Raw genomic sequence first — 21,881 nt, forward strand, 5'->3', positions numbered from 1 at the left:
GGTGCTGTACACAACTAAGAAATATCACAGAACACTGAAACTCAGTTATTTATTAGGAAAACATGAAACCAGGTAGTTTCATTTTAAAGAGTTCTCCATGTCAGAGTAGATAACTTTGAAATCGAAATACCTTGTCAATCAGCAATTTACTGACAGATTTAGGGCTGAGAGTATAGTGTTCACACTTTAGTTTTTCTCTCTTGTATCACTGCAGTGTTTTACAAAGTTTTTCTCAATCCCAAAGTCCCCAGTTCGCAAACATCAAGGTCCTATGAACACAGACTATGTCAATGAAAGACTGCCAACCTTCACATAAAGGACACGCTGTAATTAACATCATCCTCTGCGAAAGTGTGCCCGGACCTTAAAAACTACCTCTGCTTTTGCACTAGGTGGTAGCGGTGCCAGTTCAACACTCAGACCCGGCTCATTCCGACCGCCTTTGCCTACGACCCCGGTTCTGTGGTCGCCCTGGACGACCCCAAGCCCAAACAGTAACCCCGCTGCCTACAGAGATTCCCTGTAGGAAATAGTGTTAAGTCTTGAAAACATCGCTAACAGAGACCTAAGGGCCTAGGCCGGGCGGGAAGCCAAGGGGAGGCCCGGGACGCCCTTGGAGGTTAATCCACTAAATACCAAGGGTTGGGGGAAGTGGGGGGCAACATTGAGGTGGCACAAGGGAGGAAGGAAAGGTGACCTTTCCTGCCCGGTTCCTCAGTTCAGACCAGGTGCCTAAAGGAGCTCAGCGGGACCCCGCGTCCCTCCCACGAGGCCCCGCGGGAACCCGCTACTCACCTCCGTGCAAATGCAGCAGGAGCAGGAGCCCTTAACTAGTATCACACAGGAAGGAAACGCCGCCTGGGAGAGAACGCTTCCGGCCCGGGCCGCGGCCCGCCCCCTCGCACGGAGCATGCGCAACCCGCTCCGTTGTCAATTTCCGCGTTCCAGAACTGGTCCCGGAATTGGGCCGGAACGAGGTCGAGTACCAACTGCTAAATCTGTTATCTGCTGGGCTGAGGCTTTCCGCGAAGCCGGTATATCTGCCCGCAGCATTCGCCAAGGATCTCAGTTTAGCTGTTGAGTCTCAGGTACGGAATTGGGGAACGCGCTTGTCACACCAAGTCCCTGCCCTGCTCTTGGGCTCTCGGCGCAACACTGACAAGTAGGGGAGCCTTCTTGAGAGTGCCAAGAAGTGGTCTGTGTCTCCGAAAAGAAGTTCTCTTACTTCTGGTTCAGCCATACTCCCGTTCTTCATTCTCCTACCCCTCCTGCAAACCGTCACGCTGCTGTTCTGTCCCTCAGCCAAAATACTGATGCGCATGGCCAACCCTCACCACCTGCCTTTCAGTATCAAGGGTGAGCTTACTTATCCACCCCCCCCCCCCCCATCTGCTCTGACAAACACCTGGGAGTGGCGCCTGAAAATCTCGTAGCGAAACGTTTGTGCAGCCCACCCAAGCAGGCCTGGCAGTCGGAACTGAATAAGGCATCTGGTGACAGGTTTTGCATTTCGGTGACTTCCTTTTTTCTTTACCCCTTCCCCTTTCTAGAATGAGAGACGTGACACCAGAAGTCCCAAGAGAGCAAACTTGAAAGCCAGCGCCTCCCGAACACACTGCCAGGGGGCGAAACGACATTAGACACAGTCCGCAAATATAAGAACCATCACTTCTTCAGATAGAGGCCGTGAAACAGAAGTGATGAGAGTTCCTCCTCTATCCTCCTAGAAAAGGCAGCTTGCGCCTCTCTGGTTTAGGCGGCAACTTGGATAGCTAAAATTCGGCAGCCTGATCGTTGAATACAGTGAATGCTGCTATTGTTGCAAGCTTGTGATACTGTTGTGAGGGTAATAGTTACAGTTTATTGAATGTCAGTATTAGGTGTTAGGCAATATGCTTCGCATCCATAATCTACATTCCTTAAAAAAATCAATCCTCTAAAATAGCCTTTATTTTCTTCCTTTTTATAGATGGGCACGTTTTAAAACAGGTAAACTTCTTAAATTTATACACCTAGTAAGGGGCAAAATTTCATTGGCACCTAGATCTAAGTGAAAAACCCTACACTTTACATATTCTCTTTGAGATAGTAATTTAATACCGGTTAAATATTAAAATCTAGGTGAAAGAGGTAAGACCATGAAATAACAGAATCATAAGGTTTTAAAGGGTAAGGATGGAATGAAAGAGATATGTGAATGTTTAAAAACTGATTGGAGTCATTGACAAGAGTCAGAATGGAATTTACTGTAAGTGATTCATGTTTTACAAGCAGGCCTTTTTGTCTATATGTGTGTCTATATTTGTAGTATAATATTTTTAAAAATAATATGATACAATCAGACTGATTACTTAGAGATGAAGATACAGCTTTGGAAAAAACAGGGTGGTTATGAGACCTGCACAATGTTTACAAAAAACACAAGCCACCTGTAAGGCCATCTCAGAAGTCTTGGAAGCTACTCTCTCCTGCATCCCTGGGATTATCCTCAATCTGAGTCATTGCTTGGGATGCTCATGGCAATCTGCCTTGACAGAGCTAAAAGGTAGAAATCACTGAAGGAAAAAAACATTATGTTTTGTGGCCTGCCAGGGTAATCTAGTAAGGAAACTGAGCTGAGAAATTCAAGGTGGTTGTGGATTTTCATCATTCACTGAGTGAAGCTGGGTCAACTGAGAACCTCAGCTGCTTTGCTCTAAGGACCACGGTGACCAAACTTCCCAGTTTGTCTGACATTACTGTGGTTTCTGGAACATAGGACTTTCAATGCTAAAACAGAAAAAGTCTCAGGCAAACCTACCAAGGACATCCTAAATGAGTTTTGGAATGAGGTGGAACTCCCAGTATGGTCACAGCTAGTCTCAATTCATCTGCTCAGTGCTGGGGTATAATTGCATAGGAAAGGCAATTGTTGGATAAAGTAATCAACACTGACCATAAAGAATCCAAATAAATGCTGCTGCTCATTCCTTTTCCAGTGGTTTGGCTATAAACCAAACTCCTATCTATACCTTTTGGACCTAATTTTCATTTAGCAAGCCCTTAGGAATCCTCCTATGTCTGAGCCCTAAAGCATCAAATTACTGCCTTTCCATATACCATTCATATTCATTTCTAGCAATCACTAAATCAAGTAGATTCTTTTAGAATAGAGCAGAGTGAACATATGCTTTTCATCCCAGGATAGCTTTATATAATCCCTGGCAGCACAAAACACCATATTTGGCTCACAGTAGGGGCTTAATAAATAATTCATTATGTGTAATATTAATCAGAAAATTTTAACAATAGGTTTTTTTTGTAGGCTTTTGGGCCTTCCCTCCGTGATTGTTAGAATCAAGATATTAAAGATAATTATATTTTTAACCAATGCCCTCCCCCCAGCCCATAGAACTAAATTCTCCTTCGTTTGTGCTAGTTTACTCTACAGCCAGTGTCATTCAATGCACTGGACCCTGAAGAGGAAAGGATTTTTTAAATTTAGGAGTTTTCAAATACCACTGTGGGTCTACACAGACTTGGACAACTTGGCAAAATTCAGATTCCAAGTCCCCACCTTAGAGGTTCCCATTTAACTGCTCTAGGTTTTGACCTAGGGACTTGCATTTTGAATGAGCATCTGAGGTGTTTTAGGTAAAGACAGTTTGGGACCATACTTTGACAAATCCTACCCTAATCAGTGATCATTTCAGATGTGTTTTTACGAAAATCTCTGTTGACTCAGGCCCCAAAGCCTATCTGGTCAGTGGAACCATCAAGCCAGCTGGGATACATCTGGAAATGAAAGCAAGGAAGCCTCATGATGAGATTTGAAATAAAATCTATTTGGAAGGAAAAGCAAATCTGAAATTTTTGGACCCTATTCATTACTCATTAGAAATGATTCACTTGACAGTAATTTATAAAGAGTAGAACTTCAACAAATAGGTAAAATTCTATAGCAGTAATTATGCAAGTATAATACGCACTTGGTAACCTTGGTTCTTTCTTAAAATATTTCATCAGAAAAGAATAATCTTAATTAGTATTTCAACAAGTTAAATTGAATGGGAAGAAGAAGGAAGTAAAGCAAGAATATGAAGCTGTACCTGAAGCCATGAAAGCACTGAAAAAGAGCAAGATTAAATGTTGGAAGCTCCAATTGAAGGAATAAAATGAAATTAAGTCCAAAATAATGGAAAATTAAAATTTCAACAGAGTAATAAAAGTAGAAAGATGAATTATAGCTCCATTCTATAAAAAGCACAGAGCTAAAAGATAATAGCAAAGTTCAAAGAACATATTGTTATAAATACATTTCAAGCTCTTGTCTTTAAACTTCACACGTAACAAAATGAATGTATGTAAAAATGAACATATATGTAACTTTCTTGTGTTATCAGCATAGCACTAATTCAAATCTTACATTGCTGTATAATTCTTTTTTTCAAGTCCTACTGCCAACTGTATATTTTTTACAGTTTATGCTATCAATAAACATTTTCTAGAACTTAGATATTTATTTAAGTCTGCAATATTTTGTTGTTTTGCTTTAATACAGTACTGAAAGTACACTGTTCAAATGATACCATCTGTGGAAAGTCAGCATTGATCACAACAGGGAATTGCTTGGGAAGCTGTCTAACCTTATTATAGTATAGCCTTATTAGCAAAAGTTTTAAGGAGTAGATGAAAAAATAATTGCTTCAAAAATAAATTTTTTTAATGGGAAAGGAGATGGGAGGGAGTAAGAATAACAAAGATGTAAATTCATCAGCCAAAATAGAAGAAACACTACTGTAGCTGAAACATTAATTCTGAATTCCTGTAACAGCAGATTGATAGATGAAGCATAAAACAAGACCAGATGCTATGGTTTCCAGGATGCACTTGGCTTCCCATCCTTATAACCTGGAGCATTTTTGTTGTAAGTAGGTCACTTGCTTGCTCTCATTTACCTGATTCTAGAAAAATGCCCTTGAAAGTATTTGGAAAATAATGTGTGCTAATGCTTCACATTTAAAAAATTAAGATGCACAAAACCTTTTTCCCCCTGTTTCTTTATTAGCCAGAATAACTTGTAACCTTGAAACATAAGTAAAACTAAAATGGGCAAGATAAATTTGAGATCTCTTATTTTCAAAGCCCACTAAAATACTTTAAAAGCTGTGTCTCTTCCGTTAGCCCCCATAATTCACTGTACTTAGCAATGGCATAGTACTCCTCTCACAGAATTATAATTGGGGTTTAATTTTCTCTATTCTGTCGGATGTGAACTGCTAGGAAGGACTTAACAAATGTTTTAATTAAATGATTTACCCCCAGATCTGACATATCTAATGGGGTCTTTCAGGACCAATTCCTACATACCTAATGTGAATAGGGAGGAGGGAAACACATGACTGTTATAACATCAGAAGTGAAGTTCATCATATAAAATTTAATTCATTTGAGCACAACATATTTTTTAAAATATTTACTATGTGCAACTCGTGGAAATGCTCCCAAAATTGGGGGAGTTCTGCTGAGCAAAAGAAATGATGTATCTGCTTCAAAGAGTGAGCATGTAACTTCCAAAGGCACAGGCAAGGGCAAAACTTGCTGTTTTTAGACGTTTAAGAATGAAATATCTCCTAGAACTTCTCTTACCCTTAGAGAGGCCCAGCAGTAGCGCATTAACAAGCTAACATTAAAATCACTCTCCCTACCTTTTCATTGTTAGTGTTTCTGGAACCAGAGAAACAAAAGGGTTAAAAAAGAAAAGAAAGAATGAATGAAAGCAAAGAAAAAACAAAGCCCGTAATTTGAGTTACAAAAGTGCAGGAAACAAATCAAGAATACTGAGTTGGCAGTACTGCAAAGTCCCATTGAACTTCACAATAGTATGTGTGATAGAGTTTCACAAACCTTTCCACTTTCTAGTCTGCTGCTTATTACTTTAAATAGCAGAACCATTTTGAGAGCTTTCAATGCCAAATAAGGTCCAGTGACAGAGGCATGCCCCACACCCATTTCTTTATGTCCTCTGAGTTCTTAAGTAAAGGAGGGATCAGAAAAGGGGATGGTAAAGGAAAGGAGACTAAGAGGTTGACTGTCCAAGGGTGTTTTCTTTCCCTATGGTATTTTGCAAAAAGCTGAAGAGATGCTAATGATTCTTAAGGAGCTAAAAGCGATGTTAGAATTCTCTCAGGATATTCTTGAACCTCTGGCTGGACAGCGTTTCACCTTCCACATTTCAATCTATCTATCATTCAATCCTACTTATGCTAGTGGCTTTGTATAGTTCATTATCATGTTTTCACAGGTTAAAGGAGCCTTCCCCTACCGTTTCCTTGGAAATTTTGGAAGTAAAAGGGAGACTGTTTAAGTAAACGGTGTTTAAAGTCATGAAATACAGTGATTGTTTTGGAGTTGTTTGTTCTTTTTTTGAGGGGGCTAAGGGAAGAGAGTGAACAAGCATATATCTTCAGTTGAGTGAATCATAAAGATTTCCAGCACATGAGCTCACACTCATAGGCCAACAACAGAAGACAACGAAAAATATTTGCAGGGGGCCAGGATCTCCTCCTCATTCCATAGGAGGGTGGGGTCTCTGATACTCTATTTTAATGATTATCCTCAAATTCTGATTCTGTACCCAACATAGAAAAGTGTTGCCAAGTACAGAATGTCAGGTAAGTGAAGAAAAACACAGAATCTCTCAAACTAGTTTGAAGTATGCAAGATTCAGATTATTGAGGATAGCATTTGAGAAATTCTAGATTTCTACAGCACTAAATGAGAGGGCCCACTCTGTGACCCGTCACATGTTAGGTAGCCTTTCTGGGTTTCCTCCTCTGAAATTGGCATAGTTCTACCAACTTCATAATTCATGATTGTTTGATTTGTTCCTTCTGACCTGAGCATGGGAGAACTTTGATTTGTTTTCCCCTTCTGGAATCCAACAAATGAATGTTAAATTTAAACTCTAGGTTTGGGAGTATACAGTATTAAAAAGTTATGAACATTTCTAGGAAGATATATGTCACAGGCGGCAAACACAAGGCCTGTGGGCTGAATCTGGCCCTCCACCTAGTTGTATCCTGCCCAGCACCCTGTTTCTACCTGGTGGCAGTGCCGAGCTCACGCTTAACTGTTAAGGGTAGTTACTTTTATACAGCCCTAAAATTACATTCGGCCCTTTGAGGCAACCTCGAGGCTGAGGTGGCCCCCATGAAAATGAGTTTGACACCCCTGATATATGTAGTAATTCTTTGTCAACTAGCGTTTTGCCAGTTATAGTTTTGTTACAATGTGGTTTAATATTTATATGCCTAAAATTTAAAAGTTGTCATCTCAAAGAATTTAACTACAGTTATCTCTACCTCATCTCCACTCCTACCCAAATCTTATGGTCAGATGGTAGAGAGAGGAGGTCTGCTACTCTCTGCCTGAGCAGTGTAACAGTAGGAGATCAGGCCTAGAAAAACCATGCCCTTCTTTTCTGGAAAGACCAGATGGCTACTAAGAATGTTGCCAAGGCTTCCAAAAATGATACAAATGAGAAAGCAAATGCATGAAAGCATTAAATATCAGTACAGAAAGGGATGCATCAAGAACTTTACAAAAAGAAGTGTGGTTAATATAAAATAAACCCTGTCTTCCACTGCAGATCATGACTTTCAGGACATGATTGCATGAATAACAGGGAAATGGTTCTTTTCTGCTTAATTTGCACTTTTTATTGTCGTACACTCTTGTAAATTACCTATTTTCTGTAAAACCTTGAACTTGCCAATGAAGGTTTTATCTAAAATTGCACTTTTCTGGAATGTAACACTAACCATTCCCAGTTAGTGAGAGATTACTGTAACAAATTCTGAAGACACTCACATGGATTCTCATGAATCATGTTTTAATTGTGAATTAGCCAAAGAAAAGTGGGGAGGTAAGGATATGGCTTTATCTCTACTACTTGTATGTTCATTTGCTACTTTTATTAAAAGAGAAAAAAACATTTTACCTCTTTTTTAAAAATCTCACTCTCCAGGAAATAAATTCAGGAGTAAGAAACTCCTTATCTGTTCTGCATAGTTCAATTTATTGTTAATTTCATTGTCTATTGACATCCCAGTTGGTATGTTAGTTTGGAACTCATCTCTCACAGACCAACATTAATAAAGGAGAGGCACATGCATTTTCCCCTCAATATAGATGGCTGCTCCAGTGTTATAGAAATGGGTAGGGAAGATCTAGATATGTTTATGAAGAGATAATTTCATAGAGCCACACCTTTTAGGGATTGAAAGGAATATTAAATGTCATGGAATCTTCAACCAGAGGCAGTGTGCAATTGTAGAAAGAATATATGCACATTATGGAGTTAAAAGATGTAGATCAAATCCCAGCTTTGCCACTTAGTAGCTGTGGATTTTGTGGCAATATATTTAACCTTTCTGAGGCTTAGTTTCCTCACCTATAAAGAGGGTGGTAGTGGCTACATTGTAGTATTGATAAGGGGTTTGAAGATAATGTATGTATAGAACCTGGGACAAATATAATAAGCATTTAGTAAATGATCGTGGTTGCTGTCATCATAATTGTCCCACTACCTAACAGGTCAATAAGTGCATTAGAACATTCCTGTTCACTTGAACAATGTCAATGCTGACATTGAATTTACCAACTGCTCAGGTAGCCCATCTCATGTTTGGGGAGCTCTTCAGTGTTAACTCTTCCTTTTACTGAGCCTAAATCTTTCCCCTAGAACTGTTACCTACTGTTTTCATTCTTGCCAATGGGGCTGCACAGATTAAGTCTGTATAACTCAATTAACTATGTAACCTAGAATGAAATACATGCTGTAAGACTGGTGTGATCAGCGTGGATACCATAGGTTAGCAACACAAGTGAGGGTCTAGCTGGCTTTCTTTTCCTGGCACCCACTCTTTGATACTTATTAAAATTGTTAAATTAATTAAAGCCTGTTTATCTTTACTGGAGCTACAGCTGAAGTCCTGCATGCTATAATTTTCACAGTTTTCAGGGAGAGACACAAATGCAGAAACTTGCCATTATATCTTTATCATATTAATTAGTAAACTAGTGAAATTCCATTTGAGTCATGCAAATATAATTTGATTATTTAATCAGTTATAGTGTCACATGGCATACCTGTAAGGTGACATAACTGATAATGGACAAGGACTCAGTGCAGTTTTAGTTAACATTTGCATAGTGTTTAGTATGTGCCACTCACTGTTCTAAGTACTTTACATATATTAACTCATTCAGTTCTCTCTGATAATAACCTTGTGTAGTAAGTACCATTATTATCCTCAGATAAGAAAACTGAGGCACAGAGAGACTAAGTAACTTGTTCAAAGTCTAATAAATAGTAAGTGGCAGAGCTAGGATTCAAATCAGGCTGTCTTATTCCAGAGCCTGTGACTCATTATGCCCTGTTCCCAAATTTGTCAAAAATTTTAAAAATTCTGTTACATGGACCATTAGGGATCCTTAAAAGTGAGAAAAGCATGATTAATTAGCACTTTTGGATACACAACCTTTAAACCTTATGAAATCACCATTGAAGAGTATCCTCTGAGTTGCTATGGGTTTGATTTATGAGAATACAAAATGTTGACTAGAAGCAATATGTAGCTCCATTCTAATCAAGACTAGTCTAATAATGTTTCATTTTATATTTCGACTATGCAGTTGAGAAGGAATTGGCGAATGCCTCTGAAATTTGACCTTCTGATATATACTTATCTGATAAAAATTGTTTTCAAATATTAAAACATATACATCATATTTTAGTTTTACTTTTAAATTAACATATGGTAAAATCATATGTGCATGTGTGAATTTTAATGCAAAACATTCACATAACCACCACCACAATCAAAATATATAACAGTTCCATTACCCCAAATAATTCCCTTGTGTTACTTCTTTGTAGTTACCTCCTCAACCCCTGCAACCATAAACCTACTCTCCATCACCATAGTTTTGTCTTTATTAGAATCTTATACAAATTAAATCATACAGTATGTAAACTTCTCAGACTGGCTCCTTTTACTTAGCGTGCCTTTGAGATTCATCCAAGATGTTATATATGTCAATAGTTAATTAATTTTGTTGCTGAATAGTATTCCATTGTACAAATATACCACAACTAGTCTATTCACAGACATTTAGGTTGTTTCCAGTTTTTGATAATTATGCATAGAGCTGCTATAAGTATTTATGTGTAGGTTTTTGTGTGAATAGAAGTTTTTATTTCCTTAGAATAAATACCCAGGGGGTGAGATTGCTAGGTCATACTATAAGAGCATTTTTTACTTTATGAGAAACTGCTGAACAGTTTACCACAATGGCTGTGACATTTTGCATTTCCATGAGAATACATGAGCATTCTATTTGTTCTGCATGCTCACCAGAACTTGATTATTAACAAGATTTTTTATTTTAGGTATTCTAATAGGTATTTTATTGTGGTTTTAATTGGCATTTCCCTAATAACTAATGATATTAACATCTTTTCATGAGCTTATTTGTCATCCATTTATCTACTTTGGTGAAATGTCTGTTAAGTCTTTAGCTCATTTTAAAACTGGGTTGTTTACAGTATGATCATTATCAAAGGGAAAGAGAGGGAAAGGGGACTGGGAGGAGATAGAAGAGTGGAAAGGTGAGAGAAATGGTGAGGGAAGGAGATGACTTGGGGAGGTGAACACACAATACAATATACAGATGCTGTATTATAGAATTGTACACTTGAAACCTAGATCATTTTATGAACCAATGTCACCCCAAGAAATTCAATAAAAAATAAAACAAACAAACAAACTTAGATGCTGAATTTATAATAAGCTTTTTCTGACACATGGCACTGCATATGTGTTGTTGCAACTTGTTGCTGGAGGAATTAAGTTTGTCCTATGTGACTCCTTCGGGAGAGAACTCGTGGACATTTGTGATTTGTTTCCTCTGGACTTCTTCCTGTGCACCTTTTCCCTTTGTTGATTTTGCTCTGCATCCTTTGCTGTAATAAATCATAGCCGTGAGTGCAACTGTAGCAAACCCAAACCAAAACTGTGTTGTTTTCTTACTGCTGACTTTTGAGAATTCTTTATATATTTTAGATATGAGGCATTTGTCAGTATGCAATTTGCAAATATATTCTTAGAGTCTATAACTTATCTTTTTATTCTCTTGCTGGTTTCTTTTGTGTAGTTTTAAATTATGATCAAGTCCAATTTCTCAATTTTTTTCTTTTATGGATCATGTCTTTGGTGGTGTCATGTGCAAGAACTTTCTGCCTAACCCCAGGTCATGAAGATTTTCTCTAAAGTTTCCTTCTGAAAGTTTTATAGATTCCTATCTTAGATTTAGATCTATGACATATTTTGAATTAATTGAGGCAGGTGTGAGATTTAGGTTGAGTTTTGTTTTTAAGTATATAAATGCTCAATGTGTCTAACATCATTTGTTGAAAAGACTATTCTTTGGGTCTTTCTTTTTTAAAAAAATTTTTGATCAAATTAATTGGGGTGACATTTGTTAATTAAACTACATAGGTTTCAAGTGTACAATTGTATATAACACATCATATGTATATTGCATTTTGAGTCTACCACCCAAAGTCAAATCTCCTTCCATCACCATTTATATTTGATCCCCTTTACCCATTACCACTTCCCCCTAACCTCCCATTCTCTCTGGTAACCACCATACAGTTGTATCTGTGAGTTTTCATTTGTTTATCTTATTTGTTAATTTGTTGCTTTCCATTTTATATCCTATGTATGAATGGAATCATATGGTTCTTGACTTTTTCCATCTGACTTATTTTGCTTAGCATGATATTCTCAAGATCCATCCATGTTGGACTGGATACAAGAAGATGAAGGGTTTAGTCAAAGATCATATATGCTTAACTCATAGACACAGACAACAGTGTGGTGATGGCCAAAGGGAAGAAGGATGGGGGGTGAGGGATGAGTAGAGGTGGGCAAAGGGAGAGAAAGGGGGACATCTGTAATAGTGTCAAAAAAAAAGATCCATCCATGTTGCCACAAATGGCAGCATTTCATCTTTTCTTACGGCTGAATAGGATGCTATTGTATATATATACCACATCTTCCTTATCCAATTATCTATCCAAGGACACTGGTTTTTTCCATGTCTTGGCCACTATGACTAATGCTGCAATGAACACAAGGATATATATGAGCTTTTATATATCTCTATAAATAAATGTTTTCAAAATTTTCAGGTAGATATCCGAAGAGGGTTTGCTGGGTCATATAGTAATTCTCTTCTTAATCTTTTGAGGAACTTCTATACTATTTTCTATACTGGCTGAACCAGTTTTCATTCCCATCAGCATAAAGAGGGTTCCTTTTTTCACATAACCTCTTCAATACTTGTTATTACTTGTCTTGTTGATAATAGCCATTTTGACAGGTGTGATATGGTACCTCATTGTAGTTTTAATTTGTATTTTCTTGATAGCTAGTAAAGTTAACCATCTTTTCATATATCTGTTGACCATTTGTTAAGTCTTATTGGGAGAAGTGTCCAGTCTTCGGGCCTTTCTTAAAAATCAATTGGCCGTATTTGTATGGATCTGTTTCTGAGCTGTCTGTTCAGTTCCACTGATCTATGTGACTATCCCTTCACCAATAACACACTGTTTTGGTTAATCTAGGTTTTGTAGTACAACTTAAAAATCTGCTTCTCGTCAAGATGGAGGCATAGTTAAACATGGCTCAACTCCTCACACAACCACAGCAAAAATTACAACTAAACTACAAAACAAATATCACCCAGAAACATCAGAAAACTGAGCTATGTGGAGTCCGACAACCAAGGAATTAAAGAAGTCATATTCATTCAGATGGGTAGGAGAGGCAGAGAGGCAGAACAGGCTGGTCCTACACCAATGTGTGGTATATAAAATTTGGGAGGTTTATCTTGGGAACAAGGGGTCCCAGCCCCATACCAGACGACCTAGCCTAGGGTTTCAGTGCCAGGAAGAAAAGCCCCCATATCTTCTAGCTATAAAAACCAGGGACAGTTGGGGCAATGGAAGAAACTGCGGGATTCTTAGCCACCTTCTCTTAAAGGGTCCACAACAGACTCAGGAATTTTTCAGATTCATTCCCTCTGGGATCCAGCACTGGGGCAGTAGCTTGATGGGCACCAGTGGAATATGGGGAGAGACTGAAGTGTCTGGTATCAGGGTGACAACCAGGAGACAGCTTCCTCTGGGACAAAACCCCAGAAGCCAGGCAGAGTGGCCATTGTTCCTTTTCTGAGCCCTCTGCCACACAGAGCTACAAAGAGGCGACACCATATTTAATATTCCATCAACCTGGTTCACACAGAGTTGCCCCACCCTGGCAATTACCTAAGGCTCCACCCCATCCAATTTATGGGTGTGCTTTTCTACATTAGGGCACACTACTAAGACAGGTAGTCAAAGTAGCTCTACCTAATACATAGAAACAAACATAGGGAGGTTGCCAAAATGAGGAGACAAAGAAATATGGCCCAAATGAAAGAACAGGACAAAACTCCAGAAAAATAACTAAATGAAATGGAGAAAAGCAATCTATCAGAGGCAGAGTTCAAAACACTGGTTATTAGGATGATCAAGGAACTCATTGGGTATTCCAACAGCATAAAAATGATCCAATCACATGAAGGATACCCTAATTGAAGTAAAGAATAATTTATAGGGAAACAACAATAGAGCAGATGAAGCTGAGAATCAAATTAATAATTTGGAACATAAGAAAGCAAAACACAAACAATTAGAACAATGAGAAGAAAAGACAATCCCAAAAAAAAAATGAGGATAGGGTAAGGAGCTTCTGGAACAACTTAAAATGTACCAACATTCAAATCATAGGGGTGCCAGAAGGAGAAGAGAAAGAGCAAGAAATTGAAAACTTACTTGAAAACAATAATGAAAGTAAACTTCCCTAATTTGGCAAAGGAAAGTAAACTTCCCTAATTTAAGTTCAGGAAGCACAGAAAGTCCCAAACAAGATGGATGCAAAGAGGGCCACACCAAGACACATCATAATTAAAATGTCAAACGTTAAAGATAGAAAACCTTAAAAGCAGAAAGAGAAAAGCAGACAGTTACTTACAAAAGAGTTTCCATAAGACAGTCGGCTGATTTCTAAGATGAAACTTTGTAGGCAAGAAGGGACTGGTAAGAAATACTTAAAGCAATGAAAAGCAAGGACCTACAACCAAGATTACTTTATCCAGCAAAGCTATCATTTAGAATCAAAGGGCTGATAAACTACTTCCCAGACAAAGTAAAGCTAAAGGAGTCATCATACCAGACCATTATAATATGAAATGAAACTATTTAAGAAAAAGAAGATTAAAACTATGAACAATAAAATGGCAATAAATCCACAACTATCAACAACTGAATCTAAAAAACAAACAAACAGAACAGAAACAGAATCACTGATATGGAGATCATTTTGATCTTTACCAGTTGGGAGGGGGAAGGGAGAGAATGAGGGAAAAGGTGCAGGGATTAAGAAGCACAAATTAGTAGGTACAGAATAGGCATGGGGATGTTAACAGTATAAGAAATGGAGTAGCCAAAGAACATATATGCATGACCCATGGATATGAACTAAGGGGGATGGGGATTACCAGAGGGAATGTGGGGTGCTAGGTGGAGGCGGGCAAAGGAGGAAAAATTGGGACAACTGTAAAAGCATAATCAATAAAATGTATTAAAAAAATAAAAACCTAGTAGTGTAAACCCTCCAATTTTAATCTTATTTTTTAAATATTTTGCCTTTTCTAGTTCCTTTGAATTTCTTTTTTTTTCTTTTTTTTAAAGATTTATTTATTTATTTTTAGAGACGGAAAGGAGGGAGAAAGAGAGAGAGAGAAACATCAATGAGCAGTTGCTGGGGGCTGTGGCCTGCAACCCAGGCATGTGCCCTGGCTGGGAATCGAACCTGTGATACTTTGGTTTGCAGCCCACACTCAATCCACTGAGCTACACCAGCCAGGGCTGAATTTCTATATTAATTTTAGAATTAGTTTGCTTATATCTACAAAAATTCTGCTGGGATATTTAATGGAACTAAGTTAAATCTATATATCAGTTTGGAGAGTTAAGTCTTTCCATTCCTGAACACAAAATGTTTTTCTATTTATTTGGGTCTTCTTTGATTTTTTCCATTGGTGTTTTGTGATTTTCAGCATATACATCTTATGTATGTTTTGTTAAATTTATTCCTAAGAATTTCAGTATTTTGGGAGCTATTGTAAATGGTAATATTTTAAAAATATCAGTTTCGGTTGTTCATTGCTGGTATACAGATATAAAACTCTTTTTTGTGTTTCTACCTTATGTCCTATGACTTAACTCAGTTCAAGGATGAGGTTTTTCCAGTCACTTCTTTTGGTTTTAATCATGTCATCTGCAAATATGGGTATTTTTATTTCTTCCTTTCTAATCTATGTAACTTTTATTTCATTCTTTGTTTATTGTACTGGCTAGAAATTCTAGTACAATGTCAAGTAACAATGAAAGAGGTTATCCTTGCCTTGTTCCTTATCTGAAGGGGAAAGCTTTCAGTCATTGACTACTCAGTATGATACCAGATTTTGGCTTTTTGTTCATGACCTTTCTGAGGTTGAGGAAGTTCCCGTCTCTCTTAGTTATCTGATAATTTTTTTTAAGATTCTATTTATTTATTCTTGGAGAGAGGGGAAGGGAAGGAGAAATAGAGGGAAAAACAAATGGATGTGTGAGAGAAATGGAACAGTTGCCTCTTGCACACACCCTGACCAGGGATTGGCCTGCAACCCAGGCATGTGCCCTGACAGGGAATTGAACTGGAGACCCTTTTGCTTTGTGGGCCAATGCTCAACCGAGATACACTGGTCAGAGGGTTTTTTTTTTCTTTCTTTAAAATTTTATCTTAGTTATTTGAGAGTTTTAAAATTTTTAATGGATGTAGAATTTTTCAAATACTACTTCTGTATTAATTGATATGATTATGTTGTTTTTCTTCTTTAGTCTATTAATATGGTGGATTACATTGACTAATTTTTCAAATATTGAAGTAGCCTTGCTTTCTTCATGATAAGCCCCACTTGGTTATAGTGGATAGTGTTTTTCAAATACATTTGGATTCAATTTGCTAAGACATTTTTTGATTTAAAACATTTTTTTTCTTTTGTTGATTGATTTTAGAGAGAGAAGAAAGGAGAAAGATCTGTTTTCCACTTATTTCTACATTCACTGATTCATTGTTGTCTGTGCCCTAACCCATGATTGAACCCAAACCTTGGCATATTGGGATGGTGCTGCAACCAACTGAACTACTCAGCCAGGATATTGATTTTTATATCAATGTCTATGAGAAATATTAACATATAGTTTTCTTATACTGTCTTTTAATGGCTTTGGTATCAGGGTTTTAGAAAAGTAAGTTGGTAAATGTTACTGTTTCTTTTCTTTTCTGGAAGAGTTTGTGTAGAATTGGTATCATTTCATCTTTATTTTTATTTTTTAATATACATAATTTTATTACAACACTTTTTGATAAAACAAAATGCAACATTCTTAAAAACCCAAAATTTACTATTGATACTAATTCCTGTGAGTTTGCTGTGCTACCATACACAAGTCAAGAAATTAAAGAAACCAGTAAATATTTAGAAACATTTAACATCCAAAGCCTTAAAATCTAACTCTATGTAGCAGCCCCTCAAAAAGCTACAACCTGCATTTTGAAAAAAGTGTTTTCTCTACAAAGAATCTTACCAGCTATACAAAAATCTGTACGGTTTTTATATGGAAGCTAATACTGAGCTGCACTTGAATTCACATTCTTAGCAAAACAATTGCCTGAGCGCAAAATACTCAAGCATCATTACAGGATAGCCTTTTATTCTTCATCTTCATCCTCTTCCTCCTCCTCTTCCTTTCCCTCCTCCTGGTTCATTCTTCTCTGTTGAGCCTGTTGGCCTGCCAGGTCCCTTCTTTCCCACTTCACTTTTGCCTTTGGCACGGAATGCAGCAATATCCTTTTCATACTTCTCCTTTAGCTTAGCTGCTTTTTGTTCATATGGTTGCTTATCTTTGGCTGACTGTTCAGACCACATTTCACCCAATTCTTTTGCAGTATCCCCAATGGATAAACCAGGGTGTTCACTTTTGATCTTTAGGCGATGTTCAGAGCAAAACAGAAAAAGGCTGATGGAGGTCTTTTAGGAGAATTGGGATCTTTTTTCTTTCCTTTCTTATCACCTTTGGGAGGAACACAATTTTTCATCTCCCTGTTATAGCGAGCTTTGTCACTCTTTGTCATATCTTCAAACTTTGACTTTTCTTTTGCAGACATGGTCTTCCACCTCTCTGAATATTTCTTGGAGAATTCGGAAAAGTTGATGGACGAGCCTGGGTGTTTCTTCTTGTGCTCTTCCCAGTAGGTTTGCACAAAGAAGGCATATAAGGACACCTTGCCCCTCTGGCTTGTTGGGGTCTCCTTTAGTCATGGTGATAGATGGCATCTACCAAGACGATTCCCTCGCTGGGCTCCTTCATGAACTGGTTTATCACTTACCCAATCCTCAGGCTGTTTTGCAGAGTTCTCCAGCGCCAAGGCAACTTCCATTTCATCTTTAAATGTTTACTGCAGTGTAACTATATAGGCCTTTAAAGAATTTAAAAATTCTGTAACTAGAAGTTAATGAACTATTAATTCAATCTCCTTATAGTTATAAGATTCTTCAGGCCATTCACTTACTTTTTAATGAGCGTTGGTATTTTATTCTCAAGTAATTAGTTCATGTCACCTAGGTTATCATATTTATTCATGTAGAGTTCATAGTATTTAAGTAAATTCATATGAGAAAGCAATAAAAAACCATGCTAGTAATTCTTGACCATCAAAAATGAAAAACAGCCCTGGTGATGTGGCTCAGGGGATCAAGTGCTGACCTGTGAACCAAAGGGCCGCTGGTTGATTCCCAGTCAGGGCCTGTGCCTGGGTTGCAGTCTAGTCGGGGATGTGCGAGAGGACACCACACATTAATGTTTCTCTCCCTCTCTTTATCCCTCCCTTCTCCTCTCTCTAAAAATAAATAAATAAAATCTTTTAAAAATGAAAAACAGGTTCTCATCATTGGAGTGGAATTAAGCTAGAACTTGGCTATTGTCTCAAGTGGGCCAAAGACTCTAGAATAGATCAGTGAGCTTTGGTATCTAAGGCAATTTCACAGTATGCATTATTGCTCTCTACTAAATGGACTTCTAGTTCTCTTTTTCACCCAATATTCTTTTTCATCTCATCCTTTCATTTTACTTTTTCCATTCTTCACATTTTCTTTTTTTTTTTTTTTTTACATCTATGAATGGGTTAATCAGCAGAGCAGGATTTAAAGAAGCTGCTGATCCTTGAGGGGAATTCCTGCCCTTTATCCACCTCTGTCTCCCATCTTTTCCTAGTGCGCTTGCTCCATTCCTTTTTCTATTCCACCTTTCTGTAATGTCCTCCTGGGAGCCATGCCCTACCTTTGCTACTGTAGACCAGAAGACAAGGCTTAATGCTGCTTGGCTCACTTAAGAATAATAAGGTTATTACTAATTCCAGAATGAATAATTCCCCCCCACACACTAGAGTTTTATTACAGCGTCACATTGTTTCAGAATTAATAAGGTTAATTTGTAAAATTAAAACTCAGTTGTGATTTGTCTACTTCCACCTTAGAGAAAATTAAAAGAGAAATATTACAAAATGACAATTCTATCAAAACTTGTTTGAAAAACAAAAGTTCATCTCAACTAAAATTAAGAGTTCACATTCTGGGGACTTTTGGTTATTTATGCTGCTACTGAGGAAAAGGTGCATTACTGTGTTTACTTTGTAATTAAAAGGGCCTCAGAGACCTTTTCCTCTCCCCTTCGGGGCACAAAGTACTAACTAAGCCTGACATTTCATCTGTTAATGTTTTCTTTGGGAAACAAAAGATGGAAATTGTGTTTAAAGTCTTTCCAGATAATATCCCAGAACAAAGTATAGAAAGAAAAGGATTATATAACATGACATGTTAATGTAATGTAATGTATGCGTGGTATTATCTAAGGATCACATTATATCCAACTGGTAGGTTATCTTTGTGTATTTAAGAATATATTTTAAAAAGCGTGTAGCTTTTTAGTCATTGAGTTTATAAATACTTGACTGAATGTCTATCTGACATGTGGAAAAATTGCTGGGTGTTATGAGAAGGACAAAGATTTTTTGTTGTTTTACCTCCAAGACTTCAGTGTGAAGTGAGAGTGGCTTCACTGCAGCAAAGAATAAGATATAGTTAGGAGTTGTTCTGGGCTTAAACTAGACAGTCTAGATGAAGTTTTGGTTCCAAGTGTTACTGTACCTTCTGACAACAATGAATGAGGCTGGTTCTTGGGAAGCCGACGGTTTCCTATCTGCAGAGTTCAGCTGGGACTAGCATCCTTCTAGTTTGTCAGTGGCATTATCCAGGAAGCTATCTAGTCCATGGGGAAGGTGACATCTCCTGAACCTGGCCCCCACAGAGAACTTTGAATAGGTGGAAAGAGAAGGTTGTGTGCATTCTTGCTCATGTCACAATGTTGAACATGTGACTTAAGAGAAGCATGTGGCAGGTCAATGTGATTGGACTGATTCACTACCAAGCCCTGACTCTAGAGGGACTCAAGGGTAATGCGGCTTATTTATACTCTTAAGCATTCATATGAATGAGATTATATCCATAAAAGACATAATATTATTTGAAAAGTACTGTTTATTGGGGACATCTAGCAGGACTAGGAGAATACTTATCATCTTATCATCTCCTATCTTGTACTTGTTGACAGTTCTTCAGCATTCACAGCACTTACTAAAAGCTTACCATATGTCAAAAATATGCAAGGTGTCAGAGATGGCAATGAGCAAAGTACAATGGAATAAGATTTAGTAACTGCACTCAAAACAGCCAACAGCTAGCACTTATGCAGTGTTTACTATGTGTCAGGCTTGTTCTAAGTGGTACAATCCTCATTAAATCCTCATAATAACTCCATGAGGTAGGTATGAATATTATCCCCATTCTACAGATGGGGACACTGGTATACAGAAAGATGAAATAACTTGCTAAAGATTTCACAACTGGTAAGTGGCAGGGCAAAGTTTGAAAGTAGACAATCTCGCTCCAGAAATGGTGTTTTTAGCCTTCATGCTAAATAAGCTCTCTCGAACTTATGATCTGAATACACATAGTTCAGTACCTTTCTTTCAGGGTAAGCTAGTGGGGGAATAGTGTGTAGAGAAGCAAAAGTAACTCAGATGAAATGTTTTGTAAAAACTACCTCAAGAAATGCTTTAGTCTGTGCTCCAAAGAGAAGAATGGAGCAATAGGAAAGTATTTAATGTAGCAAAAAGTTGGAAATATTTATAACAGATAGCAATCCAGTTTCATTTGATGTCCAGGGTTATCACCTTGCATCTTCCTTTGACATATACATTATGAGAGAGTTAATAAAATCAAATTGATAGCATTTCCTTTCTCTTTTTGGTAGAGGTACTTGCATGAGATGAGGTCAGTGCATTCAGGGCAATATGGCCTTAGGCTGGTAGAGGAACTTGTATGAAGGGTATTTCACTAGGGAGCTTTGGATGTGTGTGGGCATGTCTGCTAGACAGATGGGATGGATCTGCTGGGAGAGTACTTGCAGAATACCAGGAACCTTAGGGAGAAAATTCCTGAAGGTAGAAGATTGCAGAAATGACAATGCTTCAACTGTTATAGGAGAGGGGTGTTTTCAGTTCCTATGGTAGAGAAGCAGGCTAGGGTCAAATTGTAAGGACTACATGAGATGTATTTCTGTAGATCATTTAAAATGCAGTATATATGTAATCAATAATTATTCATTATTATATGAGTCTCAATGCTCACCCAGGCTGTCATTATAGAAACATATTTGCAGAGACCAAGGAGAGAAAATATAAACATGTCAGGAGTCCTCATAAGATCTTAGATATGCCCTTTAATGACCCTACACTTCTAAGTGTTATCAACAAATGTTAGTGATACTAAGCATCAGCAGTTATCACTTGCTCTTACTATCTACTCATTTTATGTTATCACTAATTTTAAATTGGGGTCAGTGAGAAAACAGAATTTAATTTTCAAAATATTCAAATATTTAAGTAGATTTCTCTAAACAGAAAGAGAAAAATGAAATTCATACATATGGGCAACAAACTTCTTGTCATTACTGAACATTATGGACTTTGCTCTCCTGTAGGAATAAACTCCTGAACACTGATTTTATTATAGACTTAATTTCTTGCTAAGAGTTCACTTTCTGCTTATCTCAGCATTGGATGTTTGCTAGATTACTATTTCCTCTATCCATTCTTCTTATAAAAGTAAATAAATACTTTACTTCCTCTTTCTAGACAGGTAGGAATTTCAAATAAATAAGGAAATCTTTTTCCTTCTCATTGGACCTTTGACCTTTTAAATCTCCTTCCACTCCCAGCTGAGGTAGTCATTAAAATGCCCCAGGCAGCCGTGGAGTGTTCGTGATCATGACTGTATGTGATATGGTCGAATTACACACCCATTCAAAGTTCTGTGCTTCAGGGCCAAAGTTTGGGTGATGTCACACAGCCGATGGACTTCCTGCTTCCTGGACTGGTTTCCTTGTTGTGAGAGGTTAGGATATGAGAAAAAGATGAACCCACTGTAATTCTAAGGATCAGATTTAACTAGGGTCTGGTAAATCTTGAGATGTTTCTGTGTTGATAAACTGATCTAATTTATTCCTTTCAAACTGGTATATAATATTCCATCTTATGAAAATATTACATTTTCTTTATCCGTAT

At 37.6% G+C, this 21,881-nt stretch overlaps 1 protein-coding gene and 1 pseudogene across 2 annotated transcripts in view; both read right to left on the minus strand.

The window, feature by feature from the left end:
• Window positions 1-915, minus strand: part of ATAD1 (ATPase family AAA domain containing 1) — a 40,001-nt gene extending 39,086 nt beyond the window's left edge. The window contains exon 1 of one of the 2 annotated variants that reach the window (XM_045853835.1): window positions 796-915. The gene's annotated coding sequence lies outside the window, so the exon portion shown is untranslated. Of the gene's footprint in view, window positions 1-130; window positions 282-795 lie in introns of those variants that run through there. The other variant, XM_045853836.1, reaches the window with a different exon arrangement.
• Window positions 916-16,910: 15,995 nt separating this feature from the next.
• LOC123828721 lies at window positions 16,911-17,520 on the minus strand (annotated as a pseudogene).
• Window positions 17,521-21,881: the final 4,361 nt, after the last annotated feature.

Source organism: Phyllostomus hastatus, unplaced genomic scaffold (genome assembly GCF_019186645.2).
Source record: "Phyllostomus hastatus isolate PE091 unplaced genomic scaffold, TTU_PhHast_1.1 phas_scaffold_1066, whole genome shotgun sequence".
Classification (NCBI taxonomy): Eukaryota; Metazoa; Chordata; class Mammalia; order Chiroptera; family Phyllostomidae; genus Phyllostomus; species Phyllostomus hastatus.